The 24,961-nt window shown below is 43.3% G+C and overlaps 1 long non-coding RNA gene across 1 annotated transcript in view; it reads left to right on the forward strand.

Annotated features, from left to right (window-relative positions):
• Nucleotides 1–24,961, forward strand: part of LOC136319146 (uncharacterized) — a 57,066-nt gene that overhangs the window by 6,657 nt on the left and 25,448 nt on the right. The window lies entirely within an intron of this gene.

The following is a 24,961-nucleotide window of genomic DNA, read 5'->3' on the forward strand; positions in this document are numbered from 1 at the left end:
CACCACAGGTCAGGTGAAGGGTTTCTTTTTAGAATGTCACCCTATTACCCTAAAATCCGGGAATTGAGATGAAAATATGAGTTAATTGGTGTCTCCATTGTCTGGCAGTTTCTGTCATAGAAAGAAGTGTTGAACCATGGAGTTCTTTGTCTCTGCTACGAGGTAATAAATGACAAACTGCTAGTTTTGGGGAGACAATAGTGGTCATAAACTTCCCAGGAGGCGGGTGTGAACCCAGGATTAGGTACCTGGCCACTTGCGGATGTGGGGCAGGTGGTTGTGAAAGAGGTGGATGCGGTCCCAATAAAAATGCCCTGTAACAGAGTCTAACCGCTGATCTTGACTGGTCAATAGTTAGTCAATTAGTATGTATTTGTGGTGCCATTTGGTTGCTCTGCTACCACCCACCATGAAAGCTGGAATGCCTACTAGTGGGCAGTAGGGGCCAGGTTGACTACCACTAAATTAAAGCATCACACCCATACACTAATGTCATAGGTTTGATCCTGGGTCATGGCACATACAGAAAGAGATTGGTGTTTCTGACTATCTGTCTGTCTCACCTCCTTCCTCTCTCTAATATTAATAATTAAAATTAAAAAAATAAAAAGTGACAATGGCTTTTTTGGTTGTTGTTGCAACTTAAATTGGATAGATCAGGGGTTGGGAACCTATGGCTCATGAGCCATATGTGGCTCTTTTGATGGCTGCATTTGGCTCACAGACAAATCTTTAATTAAAAAAAATAACATTAAAAATATAAAACATTCTCATGTATTACAATCCATTCATTTCCTACCACTCATGTTCATGGTTGTGGGTGGCTGAAGCCAATCACAGCTGTCCTCCAGGACAACACCAAATTTTTATTGGATAATGCATAACTTACACAGGTCATTGTATGGCTCTCATGGAATTACATTTTAAAATATGTGGCATTCATGTCTCTTTCAGCCAAAAAGGTTCCCGACCCCTGCCTTAAGCTATAAGGACCATGCCTGCTTACAACCTGTGCCCCACACCCAATGCAAACTATAAGCTGCAAACATATACATCATATTTACACTTATTTGACCCACAACAACAAACTTTAAAGATTTAAAATTACATAACCCATGTTTCCTACTCTCATAACAGTCAACCTTGAAATCAGTATCAACAGATAAAACAGGAAGTCCTTTTACTTAGTTATTAAATACCATTTTAAATAACCTGAAACATACATTGCAATTGGAATTCTAATTTTTTTTTCAACTTAAAGATAATAATAAAATAAAAAAACAAGTAAACCTATGGTGCCCTGACCAGATGTCTCAGTGCATGGAGTGTCCTTCCTGTGTGTCAAGGTTCTGGGTTCCATCCCAGGTCTCAACATTTAAGAGAAGCAAACAAAAAGTTCACAACTAAATGGAACAACTAAGTGGAGAAATAAGCTCATACTACTCTGTTGGGCAGATGAAATATATTATGCTCACTTTGTTAAAGATGGTGCTGCCCACGTGGAAGCCGTCGCCCAGGTGATATTAATGTGTGTTGGGGGCGGGCTGTGGGCAGGCAGGATCCTTGTAGCTTGGGGCTTTGTTTTAGGATTAAGCCTTTGCCACCCTTTTTGATGTGGGGTGGTACAATCCCATCATGACTCAGATAGGTGACTTTGTATTAGAAACTTCCCTATTTTGTATATTGGATTAAAAGTTATGAATCTACACTATAAAATGAGGGCAGAACAGGAGCTTGCTCTCTGGGTTCCTGAGATTAGCACTGGAAAGCAGAGAGAGCAGAGCAGAGAGCAGGGAGAGGCCACATGGAGGAGGCCAGGTGAAGCAGGCAAGATGGCAGAGTGTTGAGTAAGAAGTCAGTTTGTGCAGAGTTTTTTTTTTAATATTTTATTTATTGATTTTTAGAGAGAGGAGAGAGAGAGAGAGAGAGAGAGAGAGAGAGAAAGAGAGAAAGGGGAGGAGCAGGAAGCATCAACTCCCATATGTGCCTTGACCAGGCAAGCCCAGGGTTTCGAACCGGCAACCTCAGGGTTCCAGGTTGACGCCTTATCCCATTGCGCCACCACAAGTCAGGCTCTTGTGCAGAGTTTGTGCAGGGAGAAGGAAGGAGATGGGGAACAGAGGAGAATAAGGCTGGTGAGCTAGAAACCTTTGATTCTAGGAAACTCGGATAAGTCAGTAGCTTTGTGAGCACTGAATGTGAGTGGGTTTTGGAGCCCAGTGTGTGTTTTTACTTGCCTGCCGGGTGCAAGCTAGGATTAAATATGATGGCCCACCAGTTTTTGGCTCTGTTGTTTTGTTACCGACTGTCCGAATCCAATGCAAACCTGCATGTGCCAGGCTGCTGTGATAGTGGCCCTGACTACTGGCTTTACATTCTCTCTCTCTCTCTTTCTCAAATCAATGTAAAAACATTAAAATCCAATTAGAAATGGTGTGATATATCTGCAACATGCCTAGTACATTTCTCTAAACAAAAATGCAGAAAAAAGGGACAGAAAAATAAAGAAAAGACCCATATCTTTCTATGGATCATGTTTCTATTTTCCACAACTAGAAAGGACTACTTTTTTTTTACCATAATCTATCTCAACTCTGAAACTCACAGTGTTTCCCACCCACATTTGACTCCCATGGTGCATCTTTTACAATGGAACCATTTCTCTCTTGCTTCCCCAAAACACCTGACTGGCAGTGCCTTGGGGAAACTCCTCCCAAACCTGAGGCTAGAGGGTTGATTAGGCCAATGGACTTCTCAGGACACAATGGATTACTTTAATGTGCCATTAACCCTATGAATACTGGAGCCTTCTATCAGATTAGACTGAATGGAACCCTGAGGCTTCTCCCAGGAGTTTCATAAAATACAGTGTGAAACTCTCTTCCTTCTCTTTCCCCATCAATATCTACCTTCCTGCCAACATGAACACAATAAGCATGACTGGATAAGCACCAGAAGACAGAAAGCTTATAGCTCATCAGGATCAAGGGGTAGAATGTTACAGTAATATAATGTTATAGTAATTAAATATATAAAAATATAGAAACTATAGAAAATATATTAAAATGTTAGGGTATAATATTAAAAGCTACTAAGGTAAGTGAATAAGCTACACCCTTTGGGTGGGAGCTAATCTAGTGTATAGAGATGTGATAGGCAAGACCATGCCCTTTGCTCAGGGCCCAGTTAGTACGTGTGAAATTATATATAGATAAAAAGAGCTCTATGGGTCAAATAAGTTTGCAAATATGATATATATGTTTGCTCGCTTATAGTTTGTATTGGATGTGGGGGACAGGCTGTAAGCAGGCAGTGTCCTTATAACCTAAGGCTTAGTTTGAAGCCTAAACTTTTCCTCACACCCTTGACTGTTGCATGATAGGGGGTGGTGCACTCTTATGAGGAATCACATTTATGCCTCAGATAAGTGACTTTGTATCAGAGACTTTCTTGTTTGTATATTGCATTAAAGGTTTTGATCTCTATACTATAAAATGGGGCAGAGGAGCCCATGCTGGAGGAGAGCAGAGAAAGGCCTTGTGGAGGAGAGGAGAAGCAGCCAAGATGGTGGTAGTACTTTACAACATTTTTATTTCTATATATTTAATTACTATTGTAAAGTAGCATACCCAGATGCTGAAAAGTACTGTACCTTACTTCTGTGGGTTTATGTAGAGACAACAAGTCCAGATGAGTTTTGAAGGGTTTTATTTAAGGAGATTTATTTAATATTCCAGCCGCATATGCTGACACAGGACATTTGCAGTCCCAGGTTTGATTCCTGGCCAGGGCACACAGGAGAAGCGCCCATCTGCTTCTCCACCCCTCCCCCTCTCCTTCCTCTCTGTCTCTCTCTTCCCCTCCCGCAGCCAAGGCTCCATTGGAGCAGAGATGGCCCGGGTGCTGGGGATGGCTCCTTGGCCTCTGCCCCAGGCGCTGAAGTGGCTCTGGTCGGGACAGAGTGATGCCCCGGAGGGACAGAGCATCGCCCCCTGGTGGGTGTGCTGGGTGGATCCCGGTCTGGCGCATGCAGGAGTCTGTCTGACTGTCTCTCCCGGTTTCCAGCTTCAGAAAAAATACAAATAAATAAATAAATAAATAAAATTAAAAGAAACAGAAACACACATAACTATAAAGGTAATTGAACACACCCATCTCAATCGGCAATGGAGCACAGCTTTCAAAACTGATGCATGCAACTAAAAAGTGTGTAAAAACATTTTTTAAAATAACCTAAGTGGCAAATAACATTCCATAAATATAACTACTCCACTGTGAGGCCAGTATCCAAGGCCACCATCACAGCCACCTGGCCCATGCAGGTTCACATTGGATTCAGACAGTTGATAAAGAAACAACGGAGCCAAAAACTGGTGGGCCATCATTTTTAATCCTAGCTTGCACCCAGCAGGCAAGTAAAAACACACACTGGGCTCCAAAACCCACTCACATTCAGTGCTCACAAAGCCACTGACTTATCCGAGTTTCCTAGAATCAAAGGTTTCTAGCTCAACAGACTTATTCACCTTTGTTCCCCATCTCCTTCCTTCTCCCTGCACAAACTCTGCCATTTTGGCTGCTTTTCCTGGCCTCCTCCATGTGGCCTCTCTCTGCTCTCTAATGCTAATCTCAGGAATCAAGAGCACAAGCTCTTGTTTTGCCCCCATTTTATAGTGTAGAAATCAAAACCTTTAATCCAATATACAAAATAGGTAAGTCTCTAATACAAAGTCACTTATCTGAGACATGATGGGATTGTACCACCCCACATCAAAAAGGGTGGGAAAGGCTTAGTCCTAAAACCAAGCCTCAGGCTACAAGAATTCTGTTTGCCCACAGCCCGACCCCAACACACATTAATATCACCTGGGTGACAGGCTTCCATGTGGGCAGCGCCATCTTTAATAAAGTGAGCATAATATATTTTATCTGCCCAACATCCACAATACTCCAAACATTCAAAACTACCACGCTTACAAGAATGCTTGCCACTTTTTAAAAACTGACCCTACTGGATGATAAACCACCTTCCTACACATTTCAATGAACTAAAAAAAGTGCCATGAACTGCACCAATGCACCAGAGAACTGTAAAACTTAGTATTGACAATGCCATTTTAGAGGGAAAAGTCAGGCTTTCTGTCCTGTCCTTTCTTTGGAAAATGGAAGAAAAAGAATATAGAAGTCTCCTGACTTACAAGGATGACTAGGGTCATTTGTGGGTTTTTGGTTTTTTTTTTTTGTATTTTTCTGAAGCTGGAAACGGGGATAGACAGTCAGACAGACTTCCACATGCGCCCGACTGGGATCTACCCGGCACGCCCACCAGTGGCGAAGCTCTGCCCACCAGGGGCTGATGCTCTTCCCCTCCGGGGCGTCACTTTGCTGTGACCAGAGCCACTCTAGCTCCTGGGGCAGAGGCCAAGGAGCCATCCCCAGTGCCCGGGCCATCTTTGCTCCAATGGAGCCTTGGCTGCGGGAGGGGAAGAGAGAGACAGAGAGGAAGGGAGGGGGGTGTGGAGAAGCAAATGGGTGCTTCTCCTATGTGCCCTGGCCGGGAATCAAACCCGGGTCCCCCACACGCCAGGCCGACGCTCTACCGCTGAGCCAACCAGCAAGGGCCTACGGTCATTTGGTTTTAAGTTCTCTGAAACAATTAAGGTTATCTGAGGAACTCTCTTTTGCTTTCAATAAGAGACAAAATTTACATACCAGCCTACACTGATTTTTAGCTCTCCCTCCCTTCCTGGAATCCTGAGAGTGACATGTACCTCTAGGCAAAGGAGGAGAGACAGACACTAAAAGGATTTGTGAATGTCTTTGATTGTATTACCTTGAAAGTTTTAATGTTAATCTTGCTAATGTAATGTAAATCTTGTTAATGATTGTGTCATGCTGTCATGCTCCCCAACCTGTATGTTGTCAAAGGGTATATAACCAGCCTCTGAGATGTACTTGAGGGACATGATTTGGGACTGCTATGCCCCGAGTCAACCATATGTGACCAGCATATTTAACAAATCTCCTCCTTCAATAAAATTCTTCAAACTTTATCTGGACTGGGTGTCTCTATGTAAACCTGATGGAGTAAAGGTACAGTGCCTTTCAGAATCTGGGGTATGGTGCTTTATAACATTACTTTCTTTACAGCTCTTCTAACCCTCCATCTAGAACCCTGTAAGAAAGTTATCTGTATGGCCAGTAGGCACGGCCATCATCACAGCCACCTGGCCCATGCAGGTTTGCATTTGGTTTGGACAGACAGTAATGAAACAATGGAGCCAAGAACTGGTGGGTCATCAACTTTAATCCTAGCTTGCACCCGATGGGCAAGTAAAAACACACACTGAGCTCCAAAAACCCACTCATTCAGTGCTCACAAAGCTATTGACTTATTCGAGTTTTCTAAAATCAAAGGTTTCTAGCTCACCAGACTTACCTCTGTTCCCCATCTCCTTTTCTCTGCACAAACTGGCTTCTCACTCAGCACTCCACCATCTCGCCTCCTCCACGTGGCCTCTCTCTGCTCTCCTCTCTGCTTTCTCCTCTAATGCTAATCTCAGGAACCGAGAGAACAAGCTCACAGTCTGCCCCAGTTTATAGTGTAGAAATCCAAAACCTTTAATCCAGTATACAAACAAGAAAGTCTCTGATACAAAGTCACTTATCTGAGACATAATGGGATTCCTCATAAGAGTGCACCACCCCACATCATGCAATCAGTCAAAGGTGTGGGGAAAATCTTAGTCTTAAAACTAATCCTGACCTGTGGTGGCACAGTGGATAAAGTGTCGACCTGGAAACGCTGAGGTCGCCGGTTCGAAACCCTGGGCTTGCCTGGTCAAGGCACATATGGGAGTTGATGCTTCCAGCTCCTCCCCCCTTCTCTCTGTCTCTCCTCTCTCTCTCTCTCTGTCTGTCTCTCCCTCTCCTCTCTAAAATGAATAAATAAAAAATAAAAATAAAAAAAGTGGCCCCTGAGCCACTTAAAAACAAACAAACAAACAAACAAACAAAAAAACTAATCCTTAGAGCTGTAATGTCCTGGCCTGCTTACAGCCTGTCCCCCACACACAATACAAACTATAAGTGAGCAAACATGTACATTATATTTACAAACTTATTTGACCAACATTATCATTACATAGTCATGTTATCAAATGAATGAATATTAAATTAAAAAATACATAGAGTGGCTCTGATTGCGGCAGAGCGATGCCCCAAGATGGGCAGAGCATCGCCCCCTGGTGGGCATGCCGGGTGGATCCTGGTCAGGCGCATGCGGGAGTCTGTCTGACTGCCTCTCCGTTTCCAGCTTCGGAAAAGTGCAAATATATATATAAAATACAAAATTTAATCAATGATAGCCTTATAAAATAATTTCAAATGAACAATGATGAAAATACTACCTCCAAGGCCAGATTGCTCAAAGCTTCCAGGGCTGTGCTTTCTGACAAAGGTGAATATGCCCTGGGGCCATATTCAGCCAACATGGTGCCATTTAATATTACCAAGAGCATGGGGATGTGGCTGGATGTTAATTCTGGGCTCTGAATAGAAGGATCGCCTCCTCACAAGCACCTACAATGCAGAGGACGTTCCCCAGGACACACAATGATCCTGCCCCAAAGCTCAACAGTACTCAGAAGACAAACCCTGCCCCACAAGAAACAGGATGAAGAGTGACATACAATACAAACAGCAGGTCATTCTGCTGATCTTACACGGGGAGCAGAAGCGTATTCCCTACAAACAGTCCGGGAGCTCTTCTCTTCTGGCGACCGGCTGCACCTCCTCCCTGAACCTCTAGCTCGCTCGCATCCCCTCTGTCCCGTCCCCCCACCCCGTTATCCCCGGCCCCGGGGATACACTCACGTTTATCCGAGCTCTGCACCGCCCCACCAGTGAACTGCGGCCTCTGCCCGGAAGCCTCACACCTCACGTCCACAGCCTTGCTGCCTCTTCCGCTGCGCCTCATCTCCAACCTGCTCAGGGCCCAATTTCCCTCGGCCCAGCCCCGCCCCGCATCTACGCTGGGCCCCACCTCTCACCTCCCTGCTGATTCTGCCTTAGGCCTCGCGACAGGCCCAGCAGCTCACACACAACTTCAGTTTTCAATGGTTCATTTACATGAAAACAGCCATGAACCTGGTACACTCGTTCACGTTTACTTTAGCAAAATAAATTCATTGTCACTTCATAAAACTAAAAACTGCCATTGAAAACACCTTCTTTAGAGAATATAAACAGGAATCACAACATAGGAGACATTCTGAAATGCAATAACCCTAAAGGGACACGATGATTGCAAGGGAAATGGTAGAAAAACTGCGCGGTGGGGTGAATAAAGGGTGACGGTCATTCCAAGGAAAATACTACAAGAATTAATAAATATGAATACAACAATTAATTCCTTCTCACAGTCACAGCAAAAACTTATTGTGAAACCCTCCTATATTAGGCAAACCTTATACAAATAGATATTATACAACTGTTGTTACGATTGAGGGCAAAAATCATCACTGCAAACAGTAGCGCTTCCTATCGATAAGCTTTAGTCACTCGGTGATTCCAACTTTTCCTGTACTTAATATAAACTCAATAACAAACTCCCATTTACATCACAGTTACAAAAAAAAAAGAAAAGAAAAACTATCATTGAAATATATTCAACACATCTCTCATTCAGAGATGGATCGTCACTCCTTCAAAAGTGATAGACAGCCTGCTTCAAAAAAATCAGTAAGGCCTGACCTGTGGTGGCGCAGTGGATAAAGCGTCGACCTGGAAATGCTGAGGTCGCTGGTTCGAAACCCTGGGCTTGCCTGGTCAAGGCACATATGGGAGTTGATGCTTCCAGCTCCTCCTCCTTCCCTCTCTCTGTCTCTCCTCTCTCTCTCTCTCTCTCTCTCTCTCTCTCTCTCTCTGTCTCTCTCCTCTCTAAAATGAATAAATAAAAATTGAAAAAAAAGTTAAAAACAAAAACAAAAAAAAACTTGGGCTTGCCCAGTCAAGGCACATATGGAAGTTGATGCTCCCTGCTCCTCCCCCTTCTCTCTCTTTCTCTCTCTCTCTCCTCTAAAATGAATAAATAAAAATTAAAAAAATCAGTAAGGACAGAACAAACCTTATGTCAGTGCTGGTCAACCTGGTCCCTTCTGCCCAGTAGTGGGCATTCCAGCTTTCATGATGGGCGGTAGTATGTTTTTTAATAAAGATTTATTCTGCCAAACTTAGTGAAAATCCGACATAAAGTATTTGGTAAATAATTATTATTATATGCTTTAACTTGCTGTAACTCTGCTTTATAAATTTTATAAAGTAAAGTTACTTCCCTATTTTATAAATCACCATTACTGTGGAACGGGTGGGCGGTTAGAAAATTTTACTGCCAACAGAGATACAAAAATGGGCAGTAGGTATGAAAATGTTGACTATCTCTGCCTTATGTGCATTCCGCCTTAGTAGAGGATCCGCTCTACTGCGCACCTGCACTATGATGTCATTCCCGAGATGCCCACACGAGGGCGCCAGGCTATCGCGCTGATGGCATATTTGAGAAGAACCGCATTAGACTAGACACAGAGGTATCACCATAGAAACAGTGTATCTTCCCCTCCTGGCCTTCCTCTAGAAATCCGCAACAAAAATAACTACAGAGCTCTTCTCGCTTCAAGTTACCAAATGCAGTTCTCAATAACACATAAAATAAATCAAACTGGCGGTTACAATGCCACTGGAACTGAAACATAATAAAAAACACTGCGCACAATACACAGTCTTCACTGCACAGATGAGCAAGAAAAAAAACCTGACGGTCCCCCACTTTCTCACTTTCCTTCAGAACCTATGTTACCACATCGAATGCACCTCATCTTCACGTCGCCTCGGCAAACACCTCCCTCAGAGCCCGGGTGGCGGTCCCCACGCCTCTTCCCACCACGGGTCCGGACTGCACGATACTGAGCCCGCCCCGCACCTCTCTTCTCCCCGCCGCCGCCTCCCGCCTCCTTCCCGCGCGCCTCGGGCCTCGGGGGCCCGCCACGCCCCTCTCCGTTCTTCTAGGTTTCAGGGACCCATCAAAATAGAAAAAACCAGGGACTTTATAAAATTAAAATCAACTATTAAAAAAAAAAAAACTATTCACACAATAAAAACGCAAGCCAGAAATGGAAAGAACATCTTTACTCACCATGTACCTGATGAAACATTTCTGTTCCATAAACCGACAAAACCACAATGCATTTCTGATCAATACTCACATAGCACTCTAAAACAAATAGCCCCACTGAAAATGAATTCGTATCTAAACAGACTCCAGGCGGAGGAACACAGTGTGGACAAGAAAGGGTTCAGTGGAATGGGACCTCCTCCTGATCCGATAGAAATTCACGAAATGAACAGGTCGAGGTGGGAACTCACAACCCTGGCAGATCACTTCTTTACCAAAGGCTTCTCTTTGCCATCACTGAGCCGTGTCTGGCCACTCTGTGCATCAGTAGGATCATACCTTTGACCTGCCACCTGACAGTCCCCTCCTGCAAAACGGTGACAGCACGAACTCTTTCCTACTTCCTCATCCTGTCTGGCTCTGGCTCTCAGGCTCTCGTGGAATCTTCCTTCCTTTCTTTTATTTCACATGCATTAAAGAAATTACCTCTCTCTCTACCCTCTAAAATAAATAAAACAAAAGAACAAACAAAAAATAATTAAAATAAAAAGACTGGGCTTGCCTGGTCAAAACACAAATGGGAGTTGATGCTTTCTGCTCTTCCCCCCTTCTCCTTCTTCTCTCTCTCTCTACTCTCCAAAATGTTTTTTTTAAATAAAGAAACAAATTTAAAAAATTGTTACAATGAGAGCCTCTGCAAGATTGGAGATCTGTTGCAGTAATATAATGTTATAGTAATTAAATATATAGAAATATAAAAAAATATGGAAGATATATGAAAGTAATTAAGATATAATATTAGAAATAAGGAAATTGAATAAAGTTATGCCATCTGGATAGGAATTAATATAGTGTGTGTAGATGTGATAAACAGACTCTGACTTTCAAGCAAGGCCCAGTTAGTGTATGTATGAAGTTATACATAGATAAGAAGTGGCTTGATGTCATAACTTTGTAAGTTAACTGTTGTAGTAATATAATGTTATAGTAATTAAATATATAGAAATATTTAAAAAACAAAAATATGGAAGATATATAAAAGTAATTAAAAATAATATTTAAAATAATTAAGAAAATTAAATAATTTTATTTAATTAATATAGAGGGTGCACATGTAATAAACAGACTGACTTTCCAGCAGGGCCCAGTTAGTGTGTGTGTGAAGTCATATTTATATAAGTGGCCTGGTGTCATACCTCTGTAGTGTGATAAACAGACTCTGACTTTCCAGCAGGGCCCAGTTAGTGTGTGTGTGAACTTATACATAGATAAGAAGTGGCTTAGTATCACAACTTTGTAAGTTAATGTAAATAACATCTTAAAAAGTGGTTTGATGTAAACATTTCAGTAGATTAACATAAAAGGGGTTCCCTGTGAGAAACTCCCAAAATGGTGGTATGAGCTAATAATCCTGTAGATTGACACCTGTTAGAAGGCATTGGCCAGAAAATGTACTAAAGCTGAGGGCCCCCTGCTGCAGTAGTCGCCCAGACTCCAATGTTGATGTGGACTGTCTTCATGCCACTCTGAGCTCTCACCAAAGCCAGCCAAGAGGAGCACACTGACTGGGCCACCTTAAGCTGTACCCAGGCACGCCAAAAGGATTTGTGAGTAATAAATTGCCTGTGTGATTATTGCAATTAATTTGGTACGGAGCTGTTTTTAGATCCTTAGGTGACAGCGCTGGGGCCACGCTCCACTGCCTGAGGGGGGAGGGGGAAAGAGAGAGAAGAGAAAAAAGGAGAGAGTTTGGGGGGGGAGCAGATGGTCCTTTCTCCCTGTGCCCTGACCCAGAATGGAACCTGCATTGTCCATATGCTGGGCAGACAGTTTATCCACTGAGTGAATTGTCCAGGGCTATCTTTATGATTTCTGTTCATTAAACTTTAGGTCTGCAGTTCTGGTTGGTCCTGGCACTTTGCAACTGGCTGAGTCCCTGAAAGACAATGAACGAACGAGGGCCCTGAAGGGTGTGGAGGTCAGAGGTGCACGGGGAGGACCCGAGAGGCGGGGAGAGGCGACGTGTGGGGCGGATGGACTCAAGCGCAGTGCAGTCCAGACCCACGGTGAGAAAGAGGCCCGGGGACCACGGCTCCGGTTCCAGGTGTTGCCATTGTCCAGGCCGCGTGAAGGTGAGGTGCACGGAGTTACTCACGTAGGTGGTGAAGAAAAGTGAAAAAGTGATACAGCGTCAGGTTTTCTTCTTTGCTCATGGGTGCAGGTAAGACTTAGAAATTCCTGTATGTTTTGGTGCACGGTGTTAATTACATTTCAGTTCCAATTATATTGTAAGTGCCCTTGTTATTCGTCTTGGGGTTTATTTAAAAGTATTTTACAATTTGCAATTATAGGGTCTGTGGAGTTACTTTTTGTTGCGGATTTCTAAAGGAACCGTAAGGAGAGGAAGATACATAGTTTCTATGTGTCACCGCAGGTGTGGAGCAGAACGCAGTCACCTTTACAGCTGCCATCCACGCGGTGCCCTCGCGCCCTCGTGTGGGCGTCTCGGGGAATGACACCTTAGTGCAGGTGCGCAGAGAAGGTTCAGCAGAGCGGGTCCCCTACGAAGGAGGAATCCACTTTGCGTTCACGTTAAGTGTTTTCTCTCCTTACAGATAATTTTGAAGGAGATGGGGGGGGGTCTTCTCGTTACTGAAGAAGAGAGGTGTGATTCATCTATTTCAATGATAATTTTTTCTGTTTTTCTTGCAGTTCTGCTGTGTGTCATTGGGAGCTTCTGTTTCCGAGTTTGTGTGCAGTGCGTGGAAAGCAGGAACTCCCGCGTCCATCCACCTCAGCGGTAGGAAGCGCTGGTCTTTGCAGTCATGGGTTTTGCCCTCTGCCGTACTAAGTGTTGTATAATGTCCATTTGTATATTCGCATAACACAGGTGGGTTCCAGAGTAGGTTTACAGTGATGAGTAGCAGCAGGAATTAATTGTCCTATTCCTATTTATTAATTACTGTAATATTTTTCATAGAAAGCCCGTCAACCTTTATTCGCCCCCCCACCAAAACTATCCCACCGTTTTTCTTGGAATCTGCGTGTTCCCTGAGGGTTTTTGCATTTCAGAATGTCTCCCTTGTGGTGGTATGAGTTTTGATTTTGAAAAGAAGGTGTCTTTTCTATTGTAGTTTTAAATTTTATGAAGTGTAAATGAATTTATTTTGCTAAGGTAAACGTGGACGAGTGTATCTGGTTCTTGAGTGTTTTTCATGTGAATGAGCCAGAAAAAACTAAAGTCAGGTGTGAGCGGCGGGCCCATCCCCCAGAGGCTGACCAGCCAGAGATGAGAAGTGGGGTCAAGAGAAAGGTACCGGGTTGGACCGGAGGGAAATGGGGCCCAGACCCGAGGTTGATACTTTGCACAGGAAGAGGGAGGATGTCGGTGGATGTGAGGCCAGGTGCTGCCAGGCAGGGGCCGTTCTCTCAGGGTCAGAAGTGTACAGGTGAGAGGATCCGAGACCCCAGGGATGTCAGAAGGGGCGGAAGGGACACGAGGGCGGGGTTGGGAGAGGAGATGTAACTGGGCGGGAGAAGCAGAGAAGAATCTCCAGACGGTTTGTGAGGTGCATGTCCCACTCCTAGTGTAAGTGAGCACTTCCAGTGGGAGCACTTCTCTGGTTTTCTTTGTGCCCCTCCCCTCCCCCAACCCCTCTCTCCTTCTTCACCCCTCCCCCCTCCCCCCACCCTCCTCCCCTGTTGCCATCACATTCTTGTCCATGTCTCTGAGTCTCATTTTTATGTCCCTTCTATGTATGGATTCATATAGTTCTTAGTTTTTTTCTGATTTACTTATTTCACTCCGTATAATGTTATCAAGGTCCATACATGTTATTGTAAATGATCCAATGTCATCATTTCTTATGGCTGAGTAGTACTCCATAGTATATATATACCAAAGCTTTTTAATCCACTCGTCCTCTGACGGACACTTGGGCTGTTTCCAGATCTTCGCTATTGTGAACAATGCTGCCACAAACATGGGGGTGCATTTTTCCTTTTGGAGCTGTTCTATGGTGTTCTTGGGGTATATTCCTAAAACTGGGATAGCTGGGTCAAAAGGCAGTTCGATTTTCAGTTTTTTGAGGAATCTCCATACTGTTTTCCACAGTGGCTGCACCAGTCTGCATTCCCACCAGCAGTGCAGGAGGGTTCCCTTTTCTCCACATCCTTGCCAGCACTTATTCTGTGTTGTTTTGTTGATGAGCGCCATTCTGGCTGGTGTGAGGTGATAGCTCATTGTGGTTTTAATTTGCATTTCTCTAATAATTAGTGATGTTGAGCATTTCTTTATATGCCTATTGGCCATCTGTATGTCCTCTTTGGAGAAGTGTCTATTCATTTCTTTTGCCCATTTTTGGATTGGATTGTTTGTCTTCCTGGTGTTGAGATTTACAAATTCTTTATAAATTTTGGTTATTAACCCCTTATCAGATGTATTGTCAAATATGTTCTCCCATTGTGTATTTTGTCTTTTTATTCTGTTCTTGTTGTCTTTAGCTATGCAAAAGCTTTTTAGTTTGATATAGTCCCATTTGTTTATCCTGTCTTTTATTTCACTTCCTCGTGGAGATAAATCAGCAAATATATTGCTCCGAGAGATATCGGAGAGCTTACTGCCTATGTTTTCTTCTAAGATGCTTATGGTTTCACGGCCTACATTTAAGTCTTTTATCCATTTTGAGTTTATTTTTGTGAGTGGTGTAAGCTGGTGATCTAGTTTCATTTTTTTTGCAGGTAGCTGTCCAATTTTCCCAACACCATTTGTTAAAGAGGCTGTCTTTACTCCATTGTATTTCCTTACCTCCTTTGTCAAATATCAGTTGTCCATAGAACTGTGGGTTTATTTCTGAGTTCTCTGTTCTGTTCCCTTGATCTATATGCCTGTTCTTATGCCAGTACCAGGCTGTTTTGAGTACAACGGCCTTGTAGTATAACTTGATATCAGGAAGTGTGATACCTCCCACTTTATTCTTCTTTTTCAAGATTACTGAGGCTATTCGTGTTCTTTTATGGTTCCATATAAATTTTTGGAATATGTGGTTTATATCTTTGAAGTATGTCATTGGTATTTTAATTGGTATTGCATTGAATTTATAGATTGCTTTGGGTAATATAGGCATTTTAATGATGTTTATTCTTCCTAACCATGAGCATGGTATATGCTTCCACTTCTTTGTATCTTCCTTGATTTCTTTTATCAATGCTTTGTAATTTTCCAAGTACAAGTCTTTAGTCTCCTTGGTTAAGTTTACTCCTAGGTACTTTATTTTTTTGGTTTTAATTGTGAAGGGGATTGTTTCCTTAATTTCTCTTTCTGACTGTTCATTGTTGGTGTATAAAAATGCCTCTGATTTCTGAGTATTGATTTTATATCCTGCCACATTGCTGATTTCATTTATCAAGTCCAGTAGTTTTTTGACTGAGACTTTAGGGTTTTCTATATACAATATCATATCATCTGCAAATAATAATAGTTTTACTTCTTCTTTTCCAACTTGAATGCCTTTTATTTCTTCTTCTTGTCTGATTGATGTGGCTAGGACTTCCAGAACTATGTTAAATAAGAGTGGTGAAAGGGGGCACCCCTGCCTTTTCCTGATCTTAAGGGGATTGCTTTTAATTTTTGCCCATTGAGTATGATGTTGGCTGTGGGTTTCTCATAGATGGCTTTTATCATGTTGAGGTATGGCCCTGTATTCCCACTTTGCTGAGAGTTTTGATCATGAATAGGTGCTGGATTTTATCAAATGCTTTTTCTGCATCTATTGAAATTATCATATAGTTTTTCTCTCTTTTTTTTTTTGTTTATGTGATGAATCACATTGATTGATTTACGAATATTGTACCAGCCTTGCCTCCCCAGAATAAATCCCACTTGATCATGGTGTATGATTTTTTCCATATATTGTTAGATCCGGTTTGCTAATATTTTGTTGAGAATTTTAGCATCTATATTCATCAGAGATATTGGCCTATAATTTTCTTTCTTTGTGTTGTCTTTGCCTGGTTTTGGAATCAGAATTATGCTCGCCTCATTAAAGGAGCTTGGCAGCCCTGGCCGGTTGGCTCAGCGGTAGAGCATCGGCCTGGCGTGCGGGGGACCCGGGTTCGATTCCCAGCCAGGGCACATAGGAGAAGCGCCCATTTGCTTCTCCACCCCCACCCCCTCCTTCCTCTCTGTCTCTCTCTTCCCCTCCCGCAGCCAAGGCTCCATTGGAGCAAAGATGGCCCGGGCGCTGGGGATGGCTCCTTGGCCTCTGCCCCAGGCGCTAGAGTGGCTCTGGTCACAGCAGAGCAATGCCCCAGAGGGGCAGAGCATCGCCCCCTGGTGGGCAGAACATCACCCCTGGTGGGCGTGCCGGGTGGATCCCGGTCGGGTGCATGTGGGAGTCTGTCTGACTGTCTCTCCCCATTTCCAGCTTTAGAAAAATACAAAAAAAAAATAAATAAATAAAAGGAGCTTGGAAGTCTTCCTTCCTCTTGAATTTTTTGAAATAGTTTGAGAAGGATAGGAGTTAGTTCTTCTTTGAATATTTGGTAGAATTCCATTGTGAAGCCATCAGGCCCCGGACTTTTCTTTGTTGGGAGTTTTTTGATAACTGTTTCGATCTCATTTGGTGTAATCGGTCTGTTTAGGTTTTCTGATTCTTCCAGATTGATTTTTAGAAGATTGTATGTTTCAAGGAATTTGTCCATTTCATCTAGGTTCAAACGGCCTTGAAATACTGTATGTTAGAGTACCATTAAAAGGCAACCTTGGCCTGACCTGTGGTGGCGCAGTGGATAAAGCGTTGACCTGGAAATGCTGAGGTCGCTGGTTCAAAACCCTGGGCTTGCCTGGTCAAGGCACATGTGGGAGTTGATGCTTCCAGCTCCTCCCCCCTGTCTCTCTCTGTCTCTCTCCTCTCTAAAATTAATTAATTAATTAATTAATTAAAAAGGCAACCTTGGAAGTTACAGTTAAAAAAGTACATTATCTTTAAGACCCCAGCAGGTAGTGGTGCTCAGACAAGCTGAGTTGCCCACTTGTGTCTTGTGCAAAGTGCACAAGTTTGCTTAATAAACTGCTTGCTTTGCTTGAACACTGCAACCTATTTCCCACCTGAATTCTTTCTCACCTAAGAAGCCCTCTTGGACCTGAGTTTTCTCTGGTGCCATTATCAGGTACATTATTGTAGATGCAAAAGACAACAGACAGGCTCACATAAAGTAAGCCTTTGACCTTTGTTAGAGAAAAATACCTCTCTATACATGACTACCCACCACAAACTACTTGCTTTTAGTTAGAAAGTTGTGTTTTTTTTTGTTTTGTTTTTGTTTTTACAGAGTCAGAGAGAGGGATAGACAGACAGGAACGGAGAGATGAGAAGCATCAATCATTAGTTTTTCATTGCGTGTTGCAATACTTTAATTGTTCATTGATTGCTTTCTCATATGTGCCTTGACCGTGGGCCTTCAGCAGACCAAGTAACCCCTTGCTCGAGCCAGCGACCTTGGGTCCAAGCTGGTGAGCCATGCTCAAACCAGATGAGCTCGCGCTCAAGCTGGCGACCTCAGGGTCTCGAACCTGGGTCTTCCGCATCCCAGTCCGATGCTCTATCCACTGTGCCACCACCCAGTCAGGCTAGTTAGAAAGTTTTAATGGCCCTGGCCAGTTGGTTCAGCGGTAGAGCATCGGCCTGGCGTGCGGGGGACCCAGGTTCAATTCCCGGCCAGGGCACATAGGAGAAGCACCCATTTGCTTCTCTACCCCCCTTCCTCTCTCTCTCTTCCCCTCCCGCAGCCAAGGCTCCATTGGAGCAAAGATGGCCCGGGCGCTGGGGATGGCTCCTTGGCCTCTACCTCAGGCGCTAGAGTGGCTCTGGTCGTGGCAGAGAGATGCCTCGGAGGGGCAGAGCATCGCCCCCTGGTGGGCAGAGCATCGCCCCTGGTGGGCGTGCCGGGTGGATCCCGGTCGGGTGCATACAGGAGTCTGTCTGACTGTCTCTCGCCGTTTCCAGCTTCAGAAAAATACAAAAAAGAAAAAAGAAAAAAAAAAAGAAAGTTTTAATTTCAGACCATCCTGTGTGGTTATTTTAGGTCTATGAGTTTGTAAAGTTACTATGCAAGCCTCCCCTGAGCTTGTCAGGTTCAGCATGTGGCCCCTTTTTTGTCCACATCCTCCTCAGAGAGACGCTGGCTTCCTAGAGAAGTGCTCCCCTGTCACAGTAGATCCCAAGCTTTACATAGATCAGGGATCCCTGATTTGACTACCCCATGAAGTGTGACACTCCTCTTAACAGCAAGGCTGGGAGCCTCTTTGAGACTACTCTTGAGGTGGCTATGTGGGTTCTACTTAGTGGTACTGAGACCAATCACCACCAGAGGAAACACATGAGCAACACACAAGTTAATTGTAAGAATCACACAGGCAGTTCATTACTCACAGATCATATGGCATACCTGTGTACAGCTTACTGGGGCCCCATCCGTGTGCTTGTCAACTGTCCTTGTTTAGAGCAGCCAGCATGGAGACTCCACATTCAATGTTGGAGTCTGGTCGAGTAACTGCAGCTGGGGACCCATTGGCTTTAGTACCCTTTCTGGCATACACCTTCTAACAGGTGTTAATCTCTGGATTATCATATCAAGACACTTTTTGGGATTTTCTTGCAGAGAGTTTTTTTGGTTAATCTACAGAATAGTCACATTAAGCCATGTTTAGGGAGTTTCTTGCAGAGAGCTCTTTTTATCTATATATAATTTCACATACACATTAACTGGGCCCTGAGCTAAGGGCATGGTCTCATAACCCTATACACTAGATTAACTCCCACCCAAAGGGTGTAGGTTATTCACTTATCTTAGTAGCTTTTAATATTATATTCTAACATTTTTATATATCTTCTATACTTTCTATATTTCTATGTATTTAATTACTATAACATTATATTACTGTAACATTTTTCCCCTTGATCCTGGTGAGCTAAAAGTTTTTCTGGATTCTTATGCTTATTCAGTAATGCTTGTTGTGTTTGTGTTGGCAGGATGGTAGTTATGGATGGGGAAAGAGAGAGAAGGGAGTTGGACACTATATTTTATGGAACTTGGAATGCCTGCTCTAGGGAGAAGCCTCAAGGTTCCATTTAGTCTAATCTGATAGAAGGCTCCAGTATTCATAGGCCTCATGGCACATTAGAGGAAACCATTGTGTCCTGAGAAGTCCATTGTCCCCTCAGCACACTGGCTCAGGTTTGGGAAGGATTTCCCCAAGGCACTGCCACCAGGTGTTTTGGGGAAGCAAGAGGGAAATGATTGCATTGTAGGAGAGGCACCATGGGAGTCAAAAGTGGGTGGAAAACTCTGGGAGGTACAGACCTGAGATGGTTTACAGCAGGAAAAAAAGTTTGTCCCAGCCAAAAAATACAAACATGGTCCTAAAAAAGATTTGGGTTTTTTGTTTGCCATTTCTTCTACCTTTCACCTGAGTGAAAAGTTTGAGGCACATTGCAGATTTATTACTCAATTTTTCCTAGGATTTTAATTATTTCATTGATTTGAGAGAGAGGAGAGAGAGAGAGAGAGAGAAGCATGCTCATTGCTCCACTTAGTTGTTCCATTTAGTTAGGTGCTCATTGGTTGTTCCTTTTAGGTGCCAACAATGGGGCTCACACCTGTCACGTTGGTGTTTGGTACAGTGCCGTATGCACTGAGCTACATGGCCAGTGCCCCATAGGCTTTTTTAATGTAGTATTTTAATCATTCATTTGAAGTTATTTTATATTTCCAATTGTGATGTGTTTGGGGAGGTTATTTAGAAAATATTATTTATTTCTTAAAGCATAAGGAGCTCATGTGTCTCTTTTATTAATATTTTTAGCCAGACCAGGCAGTGGCGCAGTGGATAGAGCATTGTACTAAAATGCAGAGGACCCAGGTTTTAAACCCTGAGGTCCCCAGCTTGAGTGCAGGCTCACCCGGGTTGAGCAGGAGCTTAGAAGCTTGAGTGCAGGGTCACTGGCTTGAGCATGGAATTATAGACATGACCCCATGGTTGCTGGCTTGAGCCCAATGGTCACTGGCTTGAAGCCCAAGGTCTCTGGCTTGAGCAAGGGGTCACTCACTTTGATGTAGGCCCCCACACAAGGCCCATAAGGGAAAGCGATCAATGAACAACTAAAGTGCTGCAATGATAAATTGATTCTTCTTGTCTCTCTGTCTTTCTGCCTGCCTGTCCCTCTCTGTCTCTCTCTCAACCTTTATTTTAGGTTAATGGTCCTGAAAACCAAACACATATTTTATATTTTTTTAAACCTGAAAGCTGGTTGGATATTGCTTTCTGTTGCTTTGTGGTTTCTTTTCAATATGTTTGAAGTGTGCTACTCTGTTGTCACTCTGTGCCCATGGTAGTTTTAGAAAAGTCCTTAAGTACAATCACCTTTTTGTTAACATGAAGACTCCAAGGAACAGCTTGTTGACACCTTACCTTATTTCTTGAGTTTAATAGGTTTTGTGTTTCCCAACAAAAAGTAATCTGTCAGGTTTGTTACATGTTCTCAAATTAGCTGCATGTTATCCATGTCACTTTTTTTTTTTATGAACTGAGAAGGAGGGGGGAGGCAGACAGATAGACTCCTGCATGTGCCCAACCGAGATCCAACCGGCATGCCCACTGGGGGCCAATGCTCTGCTCATCTGGGGTGTTGATGAGCTGCAACCAGAGCCATTCTAGTGCCTTAAGTGGAGGCCATGGAGCTGTCCTCAGAAGCCGGGCCAACTCTGCTCCAATGGAGCCTTGGCTGGAAGAGGGGAAGAGACAGATAGAGAGGAAGGAGAAGTGAAAGGGTGGAGAAGCAGATGGGCCTTTCTCCTGTGTGTCCTGACCAGAAATTGAATCCAGGAATTCCACATGCCCGGTCAACACTCTCCTTCTGAGCCAACTGGCTAGGGCATGTCCATGTCACCTTTAAGAATCCAAGATTCTGGCCTGACTAGGTGGTGGCACACTGGATAGAGTGTCAAACTGGGATACTGAGGACCCAGGTTTGAGACCCTGAGTTCGCCACCTGAGTGCAAGCTCATCTGGTTTGTGCAAAGCTTTCTAGCTTGGACCTAAGGTTGCCGGCTCAAGCAAGGGGTCACTTGCTCTGCTGAAGGCCTACGGTCAAGGCACATATGAGAAAGCAATCAATGAACAACTAAGGTGTCACAATGAAAAAACTGATGATTGATGCTTCTCATCTCTCTCCATTCCTGTCTGTCTGTCCCTGTCTGTCCCTCTCTCTGACTCTGTCTATAAAAAAAAAAAAAGGTAAAAAAAAGAATCCAAGACTCTGGCCTGACCTGTGGTGGCACAGTGAATAGAGTATAGATTTGAAACATTGAAGTTGCTGGTTTAAAACTCTAGCGTTTCTGGGTAAAGGCACACATGGGAGGCAACTACTCTGAGGTAATGCTTTCTACTTTCCTCCCTTTCTCTCTGTTTCCTCATATTTCTCTATAATCAATCTATAACATTTTTCCCAAAAATCTAAAATTCTGTTACTAAGGTTTTTGAAATGTCCTATATATGCATTATAACCTCATTGTCTTGTATTCTTGGGAATGTGAATTTCCCTTGAGCATGTATTATGTGATTAATATCTCTTGTCCCTCTCATTATTTCATCTGATTATTAGCTCAGCTGCTAGCACTTTCAAAGTATGAGGATATCTTTAAATTTTATTGCCCACAGGGTCGATGAGTTGTCCTGTGACATGAATGGCTGGGGCAGTAACTCCTGGATAGTTGTGTGCAGCTGAGATCATGGACATGTGTCAGCTAAGGGTAAGCATTGTTTCTGTTTCCTCTGTCAGTTACTTGGTTTTTGGGGGGCGGGTATGTTAGAATGTGGTAGTGCTGTGAGTTATGTTTCTCTCTTCTACATTTACACGGATAGTGAAATATATATTTTAGCTTCCTTGTTGAACTTAGGGAGCTATGAGGTTTCCTTTATGGAATACTGGCTGTTTTTGCATTGTGAGTATCAGATTTAGCTCCTGCATCTGTCATGCAGCAAGTGGGGTAAGGCACTTGGTTCCATGTCTGAAGTCTGGTTATGGGGTCTTGGTTACACATCAGGAGTCTGTCTCCAGGGTCTGTGGCCAAATCTATATTCTGTTGTGCATCCAGGGTCTGAGGTCCCTTTCCTGTAGCCTCATATCTGAGTTTTAGTGTGGGGCCCACAAGGAGCTACAGTTCTAGGGCATGATGTATAAACTCTGGGGTCTAAGGCACCATGTCACTTTCTGGTATTCGTGTTTCCCAGTCTCAGTTGGTTCTGTGGACCAGTGTTTGGAGTTCAGTGCCAAGTTTTCTTTTTGGTTTGGAAGTTGGTCCAGTGCTCAGCTTCAGTCGTCTAGAGTCCTTGGGGTCCTGATTCTGTCTAAGGTCTCTCTGTTCAGTAATGGTTGTTATGTTCACATTGGCAGGAAAGGAGATACTGATGGGGAAAAAGAGCAAAGAAAATTGGAGATTCTATTCTATAAAACAGAATATGTGGGCCACTTGGCTCAGTGGTAGAGCATCGGCTCTATGTATGAAAGCCCTGCATTTGATTCCCAGCCAGGGTACACAGGAGAAGTGCCCATCTGCTTCTCCACCTTTCCCCCTTTTGTTTCTCACTCTCTCTTCCCCTACAACAGAAGAGGCTCCAATGGAGCAAAATTGGCCTGAGTGCTGAGGATGGCTCCTGTTGCAATGGTGCAACACCCAATATGAGCAGAGCATCACCCCCTAGTGGCCTTGTTAGATGGATTCTGGTCAGTGGCATATGGGAGTGTGTTTCTCTGCCCCCTCGTTTTCACATCAGAAACATACAAACAAAAATATACAAAAAAAAGAAAAGTGAAATCGGTGTTTCAGGGAGAAGCCTCAGGGTTTAAGTTAGTCTAATCTGACAGAAGGCTCCAGTATTCATAGGCTTGATGGTACATTAGAAGAACCCATTGTGTCCTGAAAAGTCCATTGTCCCCTCAGCCCTCTAACTCAGCTTTGGAAGGAGTTTCCTTAAGGCACTCCCAGCCAGCTGAGAGGGGAAAAAGGATAAAATAGGTTCCATTGTAGGAGAGGCACTAGTAAAAAAATGGGTGGGAAACACTGAGGTTCAGAATCCAGAGTGTTTATGGTCAAGAAATGTTACCACTCCCACCTGAAGAATAGAAACATGGTCCTAATAAAAATCTGGGCCTGTTGTTTGTCATTTTATTCTGCCCTCCTGCTGAGAGAAACATAGTGGCCACGATGTGGATTCATCACTCCACTTTTTATTGGTTTTCCAAATTTATCCATTCACTTGAGACACACTGAGAGAAGCATTCAATCATTGCTCCACTTAGTTGTTCCATTTAGTTATGTGCTGATTGGTTGCTCCCTTTAGGTGATGACAGTGGGGCTCACACCATTAACCTTAAGATTTGGGAAAATGGCATCTGCACTGAGCTACATGGCCAGTGCCCCATAGGGGTTTTTTTAAATGTAGTATTTTAATTATCATTCAATCAAAGATATACTAAATTTCCAATTGTGATGCATTTGATGTGTTATTTAGAAAATGTCATTTATACCTTAAATTATAAGGAGCTCATAGTCTCTGTCATTAATGTTTTTTAGGTTCATGGCCATGACAGCAAGACATACACTTTATGTTCTTTCAAACCATGAAGCTTGATTTCTGTTGCTTCGTGGTCTCTTTAAATATGTGTGAAGTGTGCTTCTCTGTCACCTGTGCACATGCCGGTTTCAGAAGAGAACTTAAGTACAAGTACCTTAGTGTGAGACATGAAGACTGCAAGGACCAGCTTATTGACCCCACTTGTGTCCAATAAATTTTGGAGTTTCCCAACAAAATATAATCTGTGAGATGTGCTACATGTTCTCAAATTAGCTGCATGTTATCCATGTCACCTTTGTGAATATAAGATTCTGGCCTGACCTGTGGTGGTGCAGTGGATAGAGCATTGAATTGGAATGCTGGGGTTGCCAGTTTTAAACTTGAGGCTTGCTGGGTCAAGGCACTTATGAGAGGCAACTTCTCTGAGGTGATATTTCCATTTCTTTAGTTTTCTCTTTCTCTCTCTTCTGTTTTTTTCTAAGATCAATGAATACATTTTTTTTCAAAAAATATTACATTCTGTTATTCAGTTTTTGAAGTGTCCTTTTTTGTTGTTTTTTACAAAAATAGAGAAAGAGTCAGAGAGAGGAATAGATAGGAACAGACAGACAGAAACAGAGAGAGATGAGAAGCATCAATCATCAGTTTTTTGTTGTGATACCTTAGTTGTTCATTGATTGCTTTCTCATATGTGCCTTGACCATGGGACTTCAGCAGACTGAGTAACATCTTGCTAAGCCAGCAACCTTGGGTCAAAGCTGGTGAGCTTTGCTCAAACCAGATGAGCTTGTGCTCAAGCTTATGACCTCGAGTTCTCAAACCTGGGTCCTCTGCATCCCTATCTGATGCTCTATCCACTGCACCACCACCTGGTCAGGTATTTTGCAGTTTTCTATACACCCAGTATAAGCTCATTGTCTTCTATTCTTGGGAATATCAGTTCCCCTTGAAACTTTATTATACATTGCATATCCCTTGTTCAATTTATTATTTTACTTAATTATTAGCCCAGCTGCTAGAACTTTCAAAGTATGAGGATATTTTTAAATTTCATCATCCACAGTGTCAATGAGTTGGCCTGTGACATAAATGGCTGGGGCACAAAGTCCTGGGGAGTCCTGCAGCTGAGATCATGAACATGTGTCGGCTAAGGG

The sequence above is a fragment of the Saccopteryx bilineata genome, chromosome 1 (genome assembly GCF_036850765.1).
Source record: "Saccopteryx bilineata isolate mSacBil1 chromosome 1, mSacBil1_pri_phased_curated, whole genome shotgun sequence".
NCBI classification, from domain to species: domain Eukaryota; kingdom Metazoa; phylum Chordata; class Mammalia; order Chiroptera; family Emballonuridae; genus Saccopteryx; species Saccopteryx bilineata.